Source organism: Durio zibethinus, chromosome 22, assembly GCF_047325235.1.
Source record: "Durio zibethinus cultivar Kanyao isolate XHJ-2024 chromosome 22, ASM4732523v1, whole genome shotgun sequence".
Classification (NCBI taxonomy): Eukaryota; Viridiplantae; Streptophyta; class Magnoliopsida; order Malvales; family Malvaceae; genus Durio; species Durio zibethinus.
The window spans coordinates 102,513-120,261 of NC_143183.1; the positions used below are offsets into that span (position 1 = coordinate 102,513).

The 17,749-nt window shown below is 39.2% G+C and overlaps 3 non-coding genes and 1 pseudogene across 3 annotated transcripts; all 4 read left to right on the forward strand.

Annotated features, from left to right (window-relative positions):
• The first annotated feature begins 4,057 nt into the window (after positions 1 to 4,057).
• On the forward strand, positions 4,058 to 4,213 carry LOC149512413 (5.8S ribosomal RNA). Its single transcript, XR_016332247.1, has one exon. It is a non-coding gene; the product is annotated as a 5.8S ribosomal RNA (ribosomal RNA).
• A 227-nt stretch (positions 4,214 to 4,440) lies between these two features.
• Positions 4,441 to 7,785, forward strand: LOC149512414 (25S ribosomal RNA). Its single transcript, XR_016332241.1, has one exon. It is a non-coding gene; the product is annotated as a 25S ribosomal RNA (ribosomal RNA).
• Positions 7,786 to 15,276: 7,491 nt separating this feature from the next.
• LOC149512415 (18S ribosomal RNA) lies at positions 15,277 to 17,121 on the forward strand (annotated as a pseudogene).
• A 290-nt stretch (positions 17,122 to 17,411) lies between these two features.
• Positions 17,412 to 17,567, forward strand: LOC149512416 (5.8S ribosomal RNA). The gene has a single exon (XR_016332250.1). It is a non-coding gene; the product is annotated as a 5.8S ribosomal RNA (ribosomal RNA).
• The last annotated feature ends 182 nt before the right edge of the window (positions 17,568 to 17,749 follow it).

Below are 17,749 nucleotides of genomic sequence, written 5' to 3' on the forward strand. Positions count from 1 at the left end.
AGGTCATATCTATTTCATTGAATATGAAACATCTGTATGCAGGATCCAAAAACTGAACTAAAGCTCTTATCAATTGATTTTTCATAGGCACCTCAAGCAGTAAAGTAATATGACCATATTTTTTCTCAAAAGCCATCTTCCTAGAAATTGTTACACAGTGCCAGATCTCGATCAACTTAAAAATGTCATTTTGTTGAAGTCCCAACTTTATTTCTTTAGGCAAAATTTCTTGTTCAGATTCTTTCAAACAATTTCCCATTCTACTTTGGGCTTCTAATGATAAAGTTATCAACGTATTGGTCTCTTCACACATGGTGAGCATTGAAGTTGAGAACATCATGATGGTTTTTTCAAAGCAAGATTGAAAATCTTCTTATTGATATTGGCATATTGATAAGCACATCCCATATGCAAGTGTTTATGATGATGGATGATCATGAAACAAAAAGAGATCAAAACAAAATAGGGTTAGTAATCACATTAAAATAAATATTCCTTCATGTGTCCTAATTTATGGTATAGTTAAAAATGGTATGGCCCTATCTAAGGTTGGTTTCTTAAGGTTCACTATTTGCATGGTTTGGTAATTAACATAGGTTAAAAAGGTTCCCAAATTGATCCTCACTGTTGTCCACTTTGGAGTAGTAAGGCCCCCAATCCTCACCCATAACGGGCTGCAGACAAAAAGGGTTCAACTTGAGTAGAAGTATTTCACTAGCCCAAGCAGAGGCATTATAACCTCACGAAAGTGTAGGTACTCTAATCCCTTCTAAAAAGGGATAGATTTGGGAGCTAAGGTATAGAGCTCATGCATGAATGTAAATGTGCACGTGTGTGAGGGAATGTAACAAATAAAATTAACAATATAATTAGCAATAATATAAAATAATAACATATCAAAACCAAATGAAACCAAAAAAAAATTTTAATATTCGGAGATAAGAAATTAAAATTAAAATTGAAAAGACCATTAAATCAAATTTTGGATGATGCATGTTTAATTTTTGGCTTGACTCTCATTTGTCCCCAGTGGAGTCACCAAGCTGTCATAACGATTTTTCGTCTGGGGGGACTCAATCACTAGACTTGGTAAAAATTTTTGGAGCCGCCACTAATCTTTTTATACGGTGTGATTGGCCACCCAAAATATCATTTTTTAGTAAAAAAATTTTAAAATTAATTAAAACTTACTAAAAGAAATTTAGGTCTGTGAAATCAGAACTAGATTCGGGAGTACGATTACGAGTGAGAAAGGTATTAGCACCCTCATGTCACCCGTTCGAAGAACGGTACCATTTAAACATGCGTAATCCTATAATTTCGATAATAGGGTCTTTTTTATTTAAGTTTAATTTCCTAAAATTTATTTTGAAACATTTTTCTCTATTTCGAAATTAACATTATTATTATTATTTCATATTCTATAAATTCTCTAACGCTTTGGTGGAATTTATAAAAAATCACTATTTAGAAAATATTTCGAGAAAATTGACCATTCATAAAATTCTCGAAACTTCATCATAAAATATTTTAATTATTTATTTAAAAAAAATTTTAAGAATATCCCCGACTCTTCGATGAGTTTTTAAAATTTTGAACAAATTTTAAGATTATCCTGACTCTTCAGTGAAATCTAAATATTATAGTTATTTTAAAATTTTGTATTATTTATAGTTTAATTATTTTTTATAAGAAGAAATTTAGATTATTCTGACTCACCGGTGAAATTCAAATATTAATCTCTTGTTTGTATTGAAGAAAATCGAACTCTTTCAATTTTTTATATTTGTAAATATTCAAAATATCAATAATTATTATTTTCATTTTTTATTATTTTTTTACATTATTTAAATCAATTTTTATTTTAGTGAAAATAATTTTGGATTATCCCAACTTTATGGTGAAATTCGAAAATTATTTTTGCTTGCAATAATTAAAGAAAACTAAACTCTTTTAACTTTCTCTAAAAATTACATTTAAAAGATTCATTTAAACAATTTATTTTTTTATTTATCAATTTTTGTTTATTTTTTAGCAAAAATTATTTTTTTAAATTATCCCAACACTTTGGTGAAATTTAAATAATATTTTTGTTTGTAATAAAATTTATTTCCTTTAAGTAGTTATTATTATTAAATTTTTTATTTATATTTTTTAGGTCTTTATTTTATTTCAGTTTTATTTTTTATTATATTTATTTATTTTTTTAAAAAAAAATTATTGCCAATAATAATATAAAATAACAATAATAAAAAAAAACATAAAAATCAACATTAAAAATCAAAATCAAAATTAAAATCAAAACGAAAAATAAAAAGAAAAAGAAAAGAAAAAACTGACAAAATGGGTAGGGTTGGCGTGCATACCCTATGCGGGTTAAGTTTGGTCTAGACGTCTAAAACAATGTCATTTTGAAGGGCCTATAAAAGGCCTGTTTTTGGTTTTTTTTTTTTATTTTACCCTTTCCCCTTTCTCTCTCTACCCAGAGCTCTTCTCTCTAGAAAATCTAGCCCCTATGGTGACTGTCATGGAGCCCAATTTTTCATCAGTTGCCACCGTGCACCAATGGCCAAAAACTTCAATAGTGCCAAAAAATTCAAAGATCCCCAAATTTCAGTGGTTAAAAAATTCAATAGTCATCAAAAAATTCAAACTTTTCTAGTTTTTGGCGACCCAAAAAATTTTTCAAAAATTCCCCCAATGATCGTTTTTGCTTTCTAAACACCTTTCCAAGCCCAGATTTTTCAAAAAAAATCTACAACTTCTAGGATTGAGAATTTCATTCTTGGAAATTTTTTTTTTGTGTTTGCTGTTGTTTTTTTTTTAATTGTTTGTGTTCCCTCTTATTGTTCTTTTTTTTTTGTCTGTTTCTTACAGAGATTAACTCTATTTATAGAGCTTTTGAGATTTAAGATCCCAGATCTTCTAGGATCTTTTTGTGGAAAATTTGGCTATCTATCCGATGACTATTGGTCATCGGATTTCATGTTGCCATGTTAGGCAGTGTCAAGAAGAAATTTGGACTACTTTGACAGCTTGATTTCGGCTGCTAGAGTTGAAATCAAAGTTTTTTTTTCCTTTTGTTTTAAAGATTAACAACAACAATAATAATAATAAACATAATTATATAATAATAAAAAATAACAAAATTATATAATAATAATAAAAGAGAAGAATAAAATTGGTCCTTATAGGGACAGTTAAAGGCATTCATATTTCATAGTCAGAGGTGAAATTTATGGATTTATGAAAGATGAACAATTGCAAAAGCATTTGCCAGGGATGTTTTCATTAATCAAGAATGAAAGTTGAGGGCTCAAAGACAATCAAATACCATCATAGTCTCAACCATTAATGATGCCAACTAGGGATCAATGGATGTTACTTTTAGGACTCCATCAACACCTTATGAGAAATCTAGGTCTTTGGGTTTCGGGTAAGTATGGTCTCAAGGCTGAAACTTAAAGGAATTGATAGAAGGGTACCACCAAGAGTGTAGCTTGCAGCTTAATTTGACTTAACATGAGGAAACTTACTAAGTCTAGAGAAAGTAAGGATTCATAGACTTAAAGCTAATTCTTGATTCTATGGGTGATGGTGCATGGCTAATCTTAATTGGTGGAGTGATTTGTTTGGTTAATTTCATTAATGAATAAGAGCTCAGCCTACGATGTCACAAGAAATCCACTAAACCTTATCATTTAGAGGAAGGAGAAGTCATAAAAAGGTTTTCATAGGTGAACCTATGAAAAGATTATTGTTGAAACTTGCTTAACAAAAGACCCACAAATGTTTTAATGAAACACTGAGAGGGCAAGGATGCCTCTATGCCCTGAGCCTCATGCCACTTCTAGCCTTAACATGGATGACGGTCGCTTCATTTTGGCTCTCGACCATGTGAAACGATTGGTATCATCATCGAGGGCCAAATAACAAACCCCTAACACAAATCTCACCAAGAAACTGGAATGAAAAGGAGTGTGTGTGCTATCACCATCCCATTTATAGTGCATGCGTGGGTGGCAGCATGACTCATTTTGTCATGAAAGACCAAAATGAGTCTCTACAATGGATATCTCAACTCTCACATCGATGAAGAATGTAACAAAATATGATACTTGGTGTGAATTGTAGAATCCTATGAACCATCAATTCTTTGAATGCAAGTTGCACCTTTAGCCATTATGCCAAGGGCATGCCTGCCTGGCTATCATACATCATCACCCTTTTTAACCTCTCGCCCATCGGGCTCCTAGTAAGAGGCAAAATATGGCCTCTAGTAATCTCGTCTATTGTGGTTGGCCCAAAAACTAGTCCCTGGCAATCAAAGCCCTGTGACCATCAGTGCTAAAGCTTCTAGTGTGAATCATCTCTGATGACATACACTCATTCAACTGAACCCATTGGACCCTCCACATCACTCAATCGATGCTTACATCGTGACCCTAGGTCAGGTAAGATTACTTGTTGAGTTTAAGCATATGAATAAGCAAAGGAAAATAAACTTACCAAGATTCTCCTAGTTGTAACGAACGAACTAGGAAAAGCCCAGCTTGAGAATCAAGAACCTTTGGAGTCCAAATTGTAGTCTGGTGAAACGTCATCAGTGGTGGACTAGGCCTAAGTCCCATAGAAAGGGGTGTTAGAAAGGGTGAGAGTCTTGTTGTGCTTAGATCCTATCGCACCATGAGACTCTATCTACGAGTCAGGTTATTTGAGACTGTAGCCCTAATTGGGTGGTAAATTTTATCCAAGGCTGAATACGAGTGAGAGACCAATAGTGAAGAAGTACCATGAATGAAAGATGAAAAGGACTTTGAAAAGAGAGTCAAAAAGTGCTTGAAATTATCGAAAGGGAAATGGATAGGGGATGATGATGCGCCCCAATCAGATGTGGAATGGTGAGAGCCAGTCCATTGATTGGCTTAGGCATTGACTAACATGTGTCGCAGTGGCTGCCCAACCCTGGCCTTTCGATATGCCTATAGAGACATTGTTGCTATGATCGTGGAATGCAACACACATCGTCTCAACATGCCTTGGCACTCATGTGCTCCTAGCATTAGCCTGTGAGCTCCCTATCTAGCTTGTCTTGAAATGTAGACCAAGGAGTGTGACATGTGTGCAAGTTAACATGCTAGATAACCTAAAAGGTGCAAGGAAGCTGGTTAGCAGGATCCCTCATAGGTGCACCACCGATTAACCTTGATCTTTTGAGAAAGGTTCGAGTGTGAGCTTACCTGTTGAGGTGAACTATGCCTGAGTAGGGCTAAGCTAGGGGAAACTATAGTGGAAGCCCACAATGATACTAATGTGTAAATCATTCATCTAACTTGGGTATAGGGGTGAAAGACTAATTGAACCATCTAGTAGCTAGTTCCATCTAAAGTTTCTTTTAGGATAAATGGAGCCCTTAGCAAGTTCTATTGGGTAAAGCCATGGTTAAAGGCATTGGGGCACAATGCCCTCAACCTATTCTCAAACTTTAAATAAGTATGATGATACAGCTACTTCATTGAGATGCTCCATGGAATCAAAACCTCCAAGTGGGCCATTTTTTATAAGTAGAACTGGCAACATAGGATGAACTAAAAGTTGGGTTATATTGCCTAATTGTGCGCTAATCTAGAACCCTCAAAGGTGTTTGTTGATTAAGACAGTAAGACGGTGATTATGGAAGTCAAAATCCTCTAAGGAGTGTGTAACAACCCACCTATCAAATCAACTAGCCTAAAAAATAAATAGTGTTTAAGCACGTGACCTATACTAGATCATCGAGGTAAGGGCCAAGCCTCGATAAGTAAAAGGGTATGATGGTTGCTGCAAAACTCAGTGTGTAAGCTTGTGCAAAGAGACTGTCAGTGTAGATCTTGGTGGTAGTAGCAAATATTCAAATGAGAACTTTGAAGGCCAAAAAAGGGAAAGGTTCCATGTGAACAGCACTTGCACATAGGTTAATCGATCCTTAAAGATGGGTCCAACATGAGCTTTGAAAGGAAATTGAGATAAAATTCCTAAACTGGGACACAATGGCTAACAGCAACATTAGGGATTCCAAAGACATCGATGAAGGCCTTAGGAAGAGTTATCTTTTCTATTTAATAACTTGCCTACACTAGAAACAACTCAATCGAAGGTAGGTTCCATTGGCCAAAAAAGCAACGCATGTCATATTATGTCCTGTTTACCATAACAGCCCTTGAAAATATGGAGGAGTGAATGCTATTCATGCCCAGTTGTACTCATAATTGCATGGGTTTCCAAATTGAACAAGCTCTAGTCGATGGAATAATATAGGTAAGGAAAGTCAGCAAAGTGGATCTCTAACCTTGGGAAAAGGATTGGCTCTGAAGGTTGGTTATAGGGGTCTTAGTCTTGAACCTTTTGGCTATCAATGCACTACTTGAGCTGCCCCCACGATGAAAGCAATTTAAAGTGTGTAGGATAGGGGATGGACTAGGAATGGCTACCTCGAGGGCCTTTCCCATGTGATGAATAGTCAACTCAAAATTGGTACAGACTAGGGGATCCAACTATTTAATTAATATAAAGCATTACAATGGTCCCTAGGGATGCTCACTTAATGTGATTTTTGCCCAGTGCTCTAAATGTCAAAGTGAAGAAATTCAACCAATCATGGGTAAATGATGGGAGTAATATGACTCTTTTAAGGTAGCCAAATGCCTCTACATCTAATTAGTGGCACATATAAGTGGATTAACAAGATTCCCATTGTCCCTATTGACTATCCAGCAAAACCACAACCAAGGGAACAGGCTTAGTAGAACCAGCAGAAAAGAAGCCTAATTGAGCTTGACTCTAGTCTAACTTTGTGAAATGACTTAAGAGGTGTAGGATAAGTGGGAGCCCTCTGACGAAATTGAAATACCATTTCTTTTAATGTTATTTTATTTATTTCATGAATTGAAGGTGGGGCACAACCCTTTCTTTTGGACATAAGGCCAGCCTTGGTCGGTCAATCTAGGCAGAAGACATTGTCAGGTGAGGAGTTTGCTGAGGGAGCACATCTTTTAAAAGATAACATAGGTGTCCTATGATAATCTCAATGAGAACAAAAATCTCATGTTGAATAAAAGAGAAAAGGCCATTTTATTCTGATTTTTAGTACAAACATAAACCTTGAAAGCGTGGCCTATCGATCTTTTAGACCTTCAAAATTTAAAGCTAGAGGCATTAGAAAAGTTACCATAAGGACAATTAGCTTGTGGCAATGAAGTATTCATTAGAGACATTGCTTGTTGATCCTTTGATGTCAGCTTCTCCATCATTATGAAGCAGAATTCTCTAAGTGGTGGATTGTTCACCCATCAATATGAAATGTGAGCTAGGTTTAGATCATTGTGAGACAGGTTAGTTTTACCCTACTGATAGCAATGTTACCATAGTAATTCAACCTAGAATGAGAAGAACTATTGATTCACATAATTGGTCATCGTGCTTGGTTGAAAAGCTAGGGGCAAGAAGCTATCATGCGTTAGATTATGATTGAATGCCTCTAAGTCAAAATCTAGGCTAGAAGTGATGCATGTGCCCATCATCCAATTGCAAACCTACAGCATGGATGCATGGCCCCCAAGGGCATGTGTCATAGGTGCAGCCCCTGCTACAGACAAGCTACGCAGGCCTCATTGGAGCTTAATTCCTATTGAGTGACGAGTAGAATCCTTTGAAGATGACTTAAATATGCAATGGGGTATTGTAAGTGGTAGAGTAGCTTTGCTGCCATGATCCACTGAGATTCAATCCTTTGTTGCTTCGATTCATCCTTCCCTCCACACACCCACCAAAGTCCTCTCACTTCATTTTTTTACACTGCATCCCTCTGGGGTTAGAGATGAATAATGTTCTCCATTACAACTGATTCAGTCAGGTGATGAAATCCTTTCTTCAAGCTTCTAAGTAAATGAGGACCAAATGCCCTTGGTATTTGTTATAGGGATGGGCTTGCCCTTGGTGAGGGCACTTGCCTCAAACTCCATCAGCACACACTGTCCTTTGGTGCTAGTTCTTACCTTGAACACCATCGACAGCATCCAACCCTTGGTTGGTGTGGTCTATCAGATCCGACACCATCGATAGATGCAAGAAAATTGTTGGCTTAGGCACTATCAGTAGATGTTGGCCCTTTGGTATGGGATGTTGCCTAAGACACCATTACCAGATGCTAACACTTGGCATAGGTACTTACCTCCACCACCATCTATGCAAGTGGGCCCTTGGTGTAGGTTGTTACCTTGAACACCTCTTTGGTAGATATTGGCACTTGGTGTGGCATGTGTACCATAACCCCTCCATCCAAGGCACTTGTTTGCCTCTCGATCGCTATTGGCACTAAATGATGCTCGATGCATGTGTCATGAGCTTTGGTCTTAAGCCAAACTTTGTGTGGCCTTGGACAGGGAATTAACTCCATTTGCCTAAGTCAGAGTACAAAATTCAAGTTCTTAGCATAATTCTAGCTCATCAAAGATTGTGCTATAGTATTAGACCTTCTAGAAGCCCATAAATACTACTCCTCCTATGACTGTATTCAAGTATGCTCACACCTAGGTTTAGCCATGTGCTCACACCTCGATCATCAATGCTTGCACCTGGGTCTAACTGTGTGTTAGTGCATCACTCACCAATGTCCATACCTAAGCCTAGCTCAATCCTACTAAACTTAGACACCATGCCTGAGCTTTTAAAGTCTTGATCACTACCCATACCACTATTCTGGGCTAGTTTCCCATGATCTAGGCCTCTAGTAGGCTTGAAGGCCTGGTCCCCCTGGCTGTCAAACCTTGTCTCACTAGAGCTAGAATTGTTCTTTGACTTAGAGAGAACCCCTAGGCTAGTACCAGCTTATGGATTGTGACACATGCACGTGCCTCGACCACCATCAAGACCTATTGGCCTTTGGACTCAACACATGCTTTAACCACTATCAACACATGTTGGCCCTTTGTATGGGTAGTTCCCTCAAATACCATTGGCACATGTTGGGCCGTGCATCATGTGCAGGTATCCTGGCATCAACCATGCATCATGCGCACCATGACCAGGTAATAGGTGGGCTCAAGCGCATTTTTATATTTCTTCCATGCCAATGCCATTTTAATGGCATGCAAATTTATATAAGTGCTCACTAGTGCCTGCACATAGGCCTGGCTCAATTCTACCAAACATAAACATTGTGCTTAAGCCTTAGAGTCTTGATCACTACTAATACCAGTATTTTGGGCTTGTTCCCTATGACTTGGGCCTTCAATAAGCCTTAAGGCTCGGTCCTCCTAGCTGTCGGACCTATCCTACTAGAACTATAACTGCACCTCATCTTGAAAAAAACCCCTATGCCTGACTAGCTTGTGGACCAGACACATGTACATGCTTTGACCCCCATTGGGACATGTTAGTCCTTGGTCTTGGCATATGCTTCAACCACTATCGACACATGCTAGGCCATGCACCATGCGTACGTATCTTAGGCCTAGGCCATGCACCATGCGCACCATGATCGAGCAGTAGGTGGATTTAGGAACATCTTATTCTGTAAAGCCAATGCCATTTTTATCGCTTGTAATATCATATAAGCACTCTCCAATGCCTGTACCTAGGATTGTCTCAATTTTGCCAAACATGAACACCATGTCCTAGCCTCTAGAGTCTTGATCATTACCCATACCACTATTCTAGGCTAGTTCCCCATGACCTGGGCCTCTAGTAGGCTTTAAGAACAAGTTCTCGTGGCTATTGGACCCTATCTTGCTAGAACTAGAATTATCCCTCAACTCAAAGAGAACCCCTAGGCTTAGACCAGCTTGCAGACCATTACACATGCACATGCCTTGACCACTATTGAGACGCGTTGGGCCTTGGTCTTAACACATGCTTCGACCATCATCAGCACATACTAGCTCTTTGTGTGGGCAGTTCCTTTGAACACCATCAGCATATGTTGTGTCATGCTATCTTGGGCTTGGGCCATGAACCATGAGAACCATAATTGAATGGTAGGTGGGTTCAAGCAATTTGTACATTTTTGCTAAGCCAATGCCACTTTTATGGCTTGTAAATTCATATAAGTGCTCACCAACACTCGCACTTGGTCCTAGCTTAATTTTGCCAAAGTCGAAAACCATGCCTGAGCCTCTCGAGTCTTGATCACTACTCATACCACCATCTAGGCTAGTTCCTCATGACCTAGGCCTTTAGTACACCTCAAGGCTTGGCCCCTTAGTTGTCAGACCCTATCCCGTTAAAACTGGAATTGCTCATTGACTTAAAAAGAACCCTTGGGCTTAGGCCAGCTTGTAAATCATGACACATGTGCATGCCTTGACCACCATTATTATCTAATGACCCTCAATGCATGTGTCATGGTCTGAAAGCTGGTTTAGGCGTAGAGGTTATTTCCAAGTTGAGTAGTAGTATAAGTTCTAATGGGATAGAGTATGATAGCTTAAAGGACCAGGCCATAAGGAACGTTAAAGGTTCAAGTCACATGGAACTAACCTAGAACAATGGGGTGAGAACTGATTGAGACTCTAGAGGTTTAGAAAAGGGGGTAAGGTTAGGCAGGATTGAGCCAGGCCTAAAGACAGGCACTAGTGAACAATGGGTGGGCACCCAATTAGACCCAAGCAAGAGCACTAATGATCGAAGTGTGGGTACATAGTCAGGCCTAAGTCTAGGCATACATGAACACAGTCCTAGAAGGATTATATTTAAGGGCTTCTAGAAGGCTTGGTGCTTAGCATGATTTTAGCAAGTCAAAAATCGTGCAAAAGCACCAAATCCCCTAAAATCAAATATTGTAATCTTTAGAGTTTAACAATGTATTTTAGGCTTTGATTATAACAGGGATTTAGCTATAAAGAGAGAGTCCCCCATCCTCATTACGCACACACTAGAACCATTAAGTAATAACATCTTTACTCTTGCCTTAAACTTTCTGTTGTTCTTTTAGCCTTTCTTCAAACACTTGTTGTGCCCTTTTGTTTTGTAATGTACTGGGTAACGAACCCCGTAGTCTAAAGTGATCATGTATTATTTTTTGTGTTAGACTAATCTAGGATGTAGAAAAGTTCATTTCACAGTTATGCAGGTATGCGATCCTGGAGCTTGAGTCTCAACCTATGAAAAGTTGTATCAAAGTCTAGTTTGGGGGAGCTAGGAGTAGACAGTAGAACCAAATACTAGGGGGTGTCAAAGCCTAGATCAAACCAAAGGTGGTGACTAGAGCCTTGGTTCAGAGTGTGCAATAGATCTCTACTCATGACATGAGGAGATGGAGTTGTCGTAAAAGCTAAAATTGGTGTGAAGAGCCAGAGTTGGCATTGGTGCAAGTTGGGAAACTTGCATACGGGCATCCTAGTGTGGTCTACAAGCATTGTGGTAAGTTATGCAAGCATGTTTTAGGCTATAACATGTTTAGGGAAAACTAGAAAAGAGGCAAAAAAAAGGTGCTTGAGTAGCGCCAACCTACAAATAAGTAGCGAAAAGCTTTAGAAAGATATGTGCCAACAAGCACTCAATTAGTGCAGTGTGAGAAGCTATTTTACAAATAATAGATTGGTTTAGAGATGTTGAGGGACCTTTGAATAAGGCACTAGAGAAGCTCGTGCAATGTAATGAAGCGTTGGAGTCCATGGTGACAATCTTGTGAGAAGAGCTAGCTAGGCTCAAGGTTGACCATGCTACATTACGAGCTACTGTGGTTACTGATACAAGCTTATGACCGAGAGTGGAGGTAGCATTTCATTAATAGACTAATGCGATGGGTCAAGGTCAAGCTACAATGAAAAGGCATTCAAGAGTTGAGTCGGGCTAGAGTTGCTATAGAATCCTTCACTTAGGTTGAATGTACCAAGTTTCTAAGGCCAAAGGAAAAAGGAAAGAGTAGGGGAGACATCGATGGTAATTCTTTAAGAGAAGAAAATGCTATGGGGAGGCCTAGATTTAGCAAGATCAACAAACTATCAGCAAAGGCATGGGGCCTATGAGTTGCTATTTTTGTGCCAATTCACATTGGGTTAGGGAATGCCCAAAGCTTTCAACCATCAAATGGGAAGAAAGGTTGTCCAAACGCAAAGTGGCAATGGTAAACAACCCTAGAAGGGCCCAACGAGGAGTAACTAGGTGCTAGTCGAGACTGCTAAGGGATTAAGACCTCTCGAAAAGATGATAAAGGGAAACCAATGGCAACAGAGTGCCATAGTATGAGTTTCATAATACAACCAAATTCCTCACAAGAGAGGGTGTCGTAGGTAACTCAGAAGAAGCACCAAAAATGTCGACAGCATGGGTTAAAGAGACCAGCATCTACACCTAGGCTTGGCTCAATTTTGCCAAACGTGAACACTATCCTTAAGCCTTTAGAGTCTTGATCACTACCCATACCACTGTTCTATGCTAGTTCCCCATGACTTGGGCCTCCAGCAGGCCTCAAGGCTTAGTCCCTCTAGTTGTTAGACCTAGTACCACCAGAACTGGAATTGCTACTTGACTCAAAGAGAACCCTTGGGCCTAGACTAGCTTATGGATCATGACACATGCACATGCCCCGACCACCAATAACATAAAATAACCCTCAGTGCATACATATACCTCGACCACTATCGAGACTTGTTAGCCATTTTTCTTGGCACATGCTTCAATCAACATTGGCATAAGTTGGCCCTTGTGCAGGTAGTTTCCTCAAATACCATTAGCACATGTTGGGCCATGCACTACATGTAAGTATCCTAGGCCTAGGCCACACACCATGCATACCATAATTGAGCAGTAGGTGGGTTCAGGCACATCTTAGTATTTCTGCCTTGCCAATGCCATTTTTATGGCTTGTAAATTCATATAATGGTCTCTTAAGCTTTCACGTTAAGTTTCATGGTAAGATGACTTGTTTTCTATTTTTCATGATGTTTGGAATTTTTCATGGTTCAAGATTCTTTGAAATTTTTTTAAGAGTTTTGGCCCTAAATTTGGCACGTGATGCTTGTATTTTTATTGGCATTCACAAAAAATTTAGCTAAAAAATTTAAATGTAGAAGATTTTGTGGCCATTTGGAAAAAGCATCCCTATTTCAAACACTTGAATGGCTACTGCCTATGAACCTATAAAAGCATTTATACTCTTAAAGGAGGTATCAGTTATTAAGGTTCCTTGGGGGATAGGGGACCAATATAAGGGCCAAGGACCAGTACCCATCACACATCATGTGCACACACCCCTGGTCCTCCACCTCTAATCTCAGAACCCTTAATGCCATCGATCAAGTTCTTCGATAATGCTTCGAAGATTGTGCCTTAGGCAAAAACACATGCTCGAGGCTAGCATGTGTATCGTGGCCTAGAATCAAACTTTAGCCAAGGCCTTACCATCAATGGCACATGTTGACACATGGTGCGGCATATGCCTCGACTATCATTGGCATAAGCTGGCCTTCGGTATGAGCACTTACATCAACCTCCTTTGACACAAGGCTGGCCTTTGGTATGGGCACTTGCCTCAACCATCATTGGCACATGCTAGCCCTTGGTGTGAGCACATGCCAACCCTTAGTACAAGCATATGCCTCGATTAGCATTGGCATAATTTGGACCTAGTATGAGCAAATGCCTTAATTGGCATTGACAGAAGATGGCCCTTAGTATAGACAGTTACCTCAAACACCATCGACACATGTTAACCCTTGCTACTGGTACTTTCCTAAAACACCATCAGCACATGCTAGGCCTTGGTGAGGGCACATGCCTTGACCACTATCAATACATACAAACCCTTGGTGTAGGATATGCCTGTTTGAAAAAAGTGCCCCCATTTTAGACCCCTTAATGTTTATTACTAGTACATCTATAAAATCTCTCATGCTTTTTACATGTTCATGATGGGCATGTCATTATGTACATTCGTGATAACATCCTTAGAGCAAAATCTAGGCCATGCATGCCTTTTGGCCATGTTGTCCGATGACTGGTTGCTTTGGTGACTCGTAGGCACCCATCGCCTTAATCGGTTGGCATGCATACGTAAAAAGGACTTAGCTATGCCCAGCTCAAGCCAATGCCTATAGTTGATGCTACCCCAAACTCTAAACTAATTCTTTGAATCAGGTAATGGCTCATTGGGTTGGGGCAAGCAGAAGCTATGATTGCAGGCTTGGTTTAGCCTAGTCTATCAGGTATTTGGCAATGTCATGGTCTTTTCTCATCAACCATAAAAATGCTTAGGCCTAATCGAGCCCGTGCGTACAGTTGATGCTGCCTAAGGCCCTAGGAACAAGTTCCTAAATCGGCCAATGTCTTTTTCGAATGGTGACAACAGAGTTTGTGTGTACAGTCCTAGCCAAACTGAGCGTTGGTGGTGTATGCCATTGTTGCCTATTGGATGGCAAGGGTAGTTTCATGGACATTGCTTGTGTTTCTCCTATGCCAAGTAGTTGTGGCATGGCCTCGTACGTTGTTTTATCTGCTCACTTCTTGAATAATTCATTGGGTGGGTTATAGACTGGTGTGCGTAGATGCTACCACTTGTTGTAATAGGCATAGGAGTGGTGCTATGGTTATGCATATTGGCAGGCTCTAAGTTTGATGCATCAAACTATTGATCGATCATCCATTTCAATCTACCCCTATGTGGTCATCATACTTTAGGGGTGCAATTAGGATCCTATGCCATATACCAAAATCAATGGAAATCGGATGTCTTGGCATCCCTCATCAATCTTATGTCCTTAAGGGCTACAAGTTAGACCTCAATCATGCCTCATGAGCCAATTATGACATTGTTGCCTATTGGATGGCAGGGGCAGTCTCATGGACATTGCTTTTGTTTTTCCCATGCCAAGCAGTTATGGCATGGCCTCGTACATTGTTTCATCTACTTGCTCATCGAATAATCAATTGGGTGGGTTATAGACCAGTGTGTGTGGATGCTACCACTTGTAGTAATAGGCATAGGAATGGTGTAATGGTTGTGCATGTTGGTAGGTCCAAGCTTGATGCATCAAAGTATTGACCCATCATCCATTTCAATTTACCCCTATATGGTCATCATACCTTGGGGGTGCAATTAGGATCCTATGCCGTATATCAAAATCAATGGAAACCAGATGTCTTGCCATCCCTCATCAATCTTATGTCTTTAAGGGCTAGAGTCAAAACTCAATCATGCCTCATGACCCAATTATGCCACCCAAACCTCTATGGCTACATTGCTACACTGGTGTTCAATAGTGCTCTTAGATGTGGAACATTTTGTGGGCATGGGCTCTCGACCTTGTTCATCTAATGCTATGCATTTTATGTGCTTGACATGCAAGACATTTATGCTCCATGTTGGCTCTCTTCACTGCTTAGTTGGTGTGTTGAGGCCTATGTGGTGTTATAAACTAATTCAGATTGTGAAACTGTGAATGGCTTATTAACTTAGTTATAGTTTATTTGATGGTATCTACTACTCGGATAACCATAGTAATACTAAAGCTAATACGTGCAAAAACCCCAACTTCTAAAAGGGATGAATTTATTAGATAAAAGGTCAACGCAAGCTTTGCTCGTTGTTTTGATGATTCATGATAACTTGATGGATTGCATGGCCTTTGTGCTGTGCTAGCAATGCATCATTCAAAATTTTGCCTTATAAAGTTTTGATGCTAGGATAGTGGCCTACTATGGTGGTGATGGGTGATGGAAAGTTAGGGTTCGATTCTGGAGAGAGAGCCTGAGAAATAGTTACCACATCCAAGGAAAGCAGTAGGAGCATAAATTACACAATCTTGACATAGGGAGTTAGTGACAATAAATAACAATATTGAGCTTTATGAGTTTAACAATTAGAATGAGTACAATTTAAATCCCTTAGCGAGGATCCATTGGAGGGCAAGTCTGGTGCCAGTAGCCATAGTAATTCTAGCTCCAATAGCATAAATTTAAGTTGTTGCAGTTAAAAAGCTCATAGTTAAAGCTAGGCTTAAGTCCTCTGGTCTACCTCACAATAAGCATCGGTTTACTTGTCCCTACTACTGGCAATGTGCCCTTGGCCTTAATTGGCTGGGTCATTCCTCCGACACTGCTACTTTGAAGAAATTAAAGTGCTTAAAGTAGGCCTTTGCTTGTATGCATTAGCATAGGATAACATCATAGGATTTTGGTCCTATTGTGTTGGCCTTCGAGATCAGAGTAATGATTAATAAAGACAATTAGGGGGATTTGTATTTCATAGTCAAAGGTGAAATTCTTGGATTTATAAGAGACGAACAACTACAAAAGCATTTACCAAGGATATTTTTATTAATCAAGAATGAAAGTTGGGGCTAGAACATGATTAGATACCATTCTAGTCTCTACCATAAATGATGTTGACTAAGGATCAATGGATGTTGCTTTTAGGACTCTGTTGGTACCTTATGAGAAATCAAATGTTTGGGTTTCAGGGGTAATATGGTCGCAGGGCTAAAACTTAAAGGAATTGATAAAAAGGGTACCACCAAGAATGGAGGCTATAGCTTAATTTCACTCAACACGAGAAAACTTACCCAGTCAACACATAGTAAGGATTGACAGATTGAGAGCTTTTTCTTGATTCTATAGGTGGTAGTGCATGGCCATTCTTAGTTGGTGGAGTGATTTGTCTAGTTAATTCTGTTAATGAATAAGATCTTAACCTACTAACTAGCTACAAGGAGGTGATTCTTCACGGCTAGCTTCTTAGAGGGACTATGGCCATTTAAGCTAAAGAAGTTTGAGGGAATAATAGGTCTATGACACCTATAAATGTTCTAGGCTACTCATACACAACACTGATGTATTGAACAAGTCTATAGCCTTGGCTAATAGGCTCGAGTAATCATTGAAATTTCATCGTGATGGGGATAGATCATTGCAATTATTAGTCTTCAATGAGGAATTCCTAGTAAATGTGAGTCTTCAGCTTATATTGACTATGTCCTTGCCCTTTGTACACATCACCTATCACTCTTACCAATTGAATGGTCCGATAATGGTGATGTGGATGGTTTATTGCCAAAGATGCTGTAAGAAGTCCATTAAACCTTATCATTTAGAGGAAGAAAAAGTTGCAACAAGGTTTTTATAGGTGAAACTATAAAAAGATCATTGTTGAAACCTACTCAATGAATGACCCATAAACACATTAATGAAACACCTAGGGATGAGGGTGCCTTTGTGCCCTAAGCCCCTTCATGCCTCATGCATGTACAGCGATTGATTCATTTTACCTTCTAAGTGGGTGACAAAATTGGTATCATTGCCTGTGGCTGAATAATAAACCCCTGACAAGAATCACACTAAGGAACCCTAATGAAAATGAGCGTGTGTGCCATTGCCATCCCACTTGCGATGTGTGTAAGGGCGATACCATGACTCTTTCTATCATGAAAAACTAAAATGACTATTTGCAATAGATATCTTGGCTCTCACATCAATGAAGAATGTAGTAAAATGCGATACTTGGTGTGAATTGTAGAATCCCATGAATCATTGAATCTTTGAATGCAAGTTGCTTCCCATTCCATTAGGCCAAAGGCACATCTACCTGGGTGCCATGTGTTGTTGCCCTTCCACCCCATTGCCTATTGAGCTTTTTGTGAAGGGGTAAAAGATGGCTTTCCATGATCTCATCGATCATGGTTGGCCCAAAAATGAGTCCTTGGCAATGATAGCACCAATTATCAATGGTAAAGCTCTCGATGTGCCTCATCTCCTATGAGATTCACTCATTGTCTAT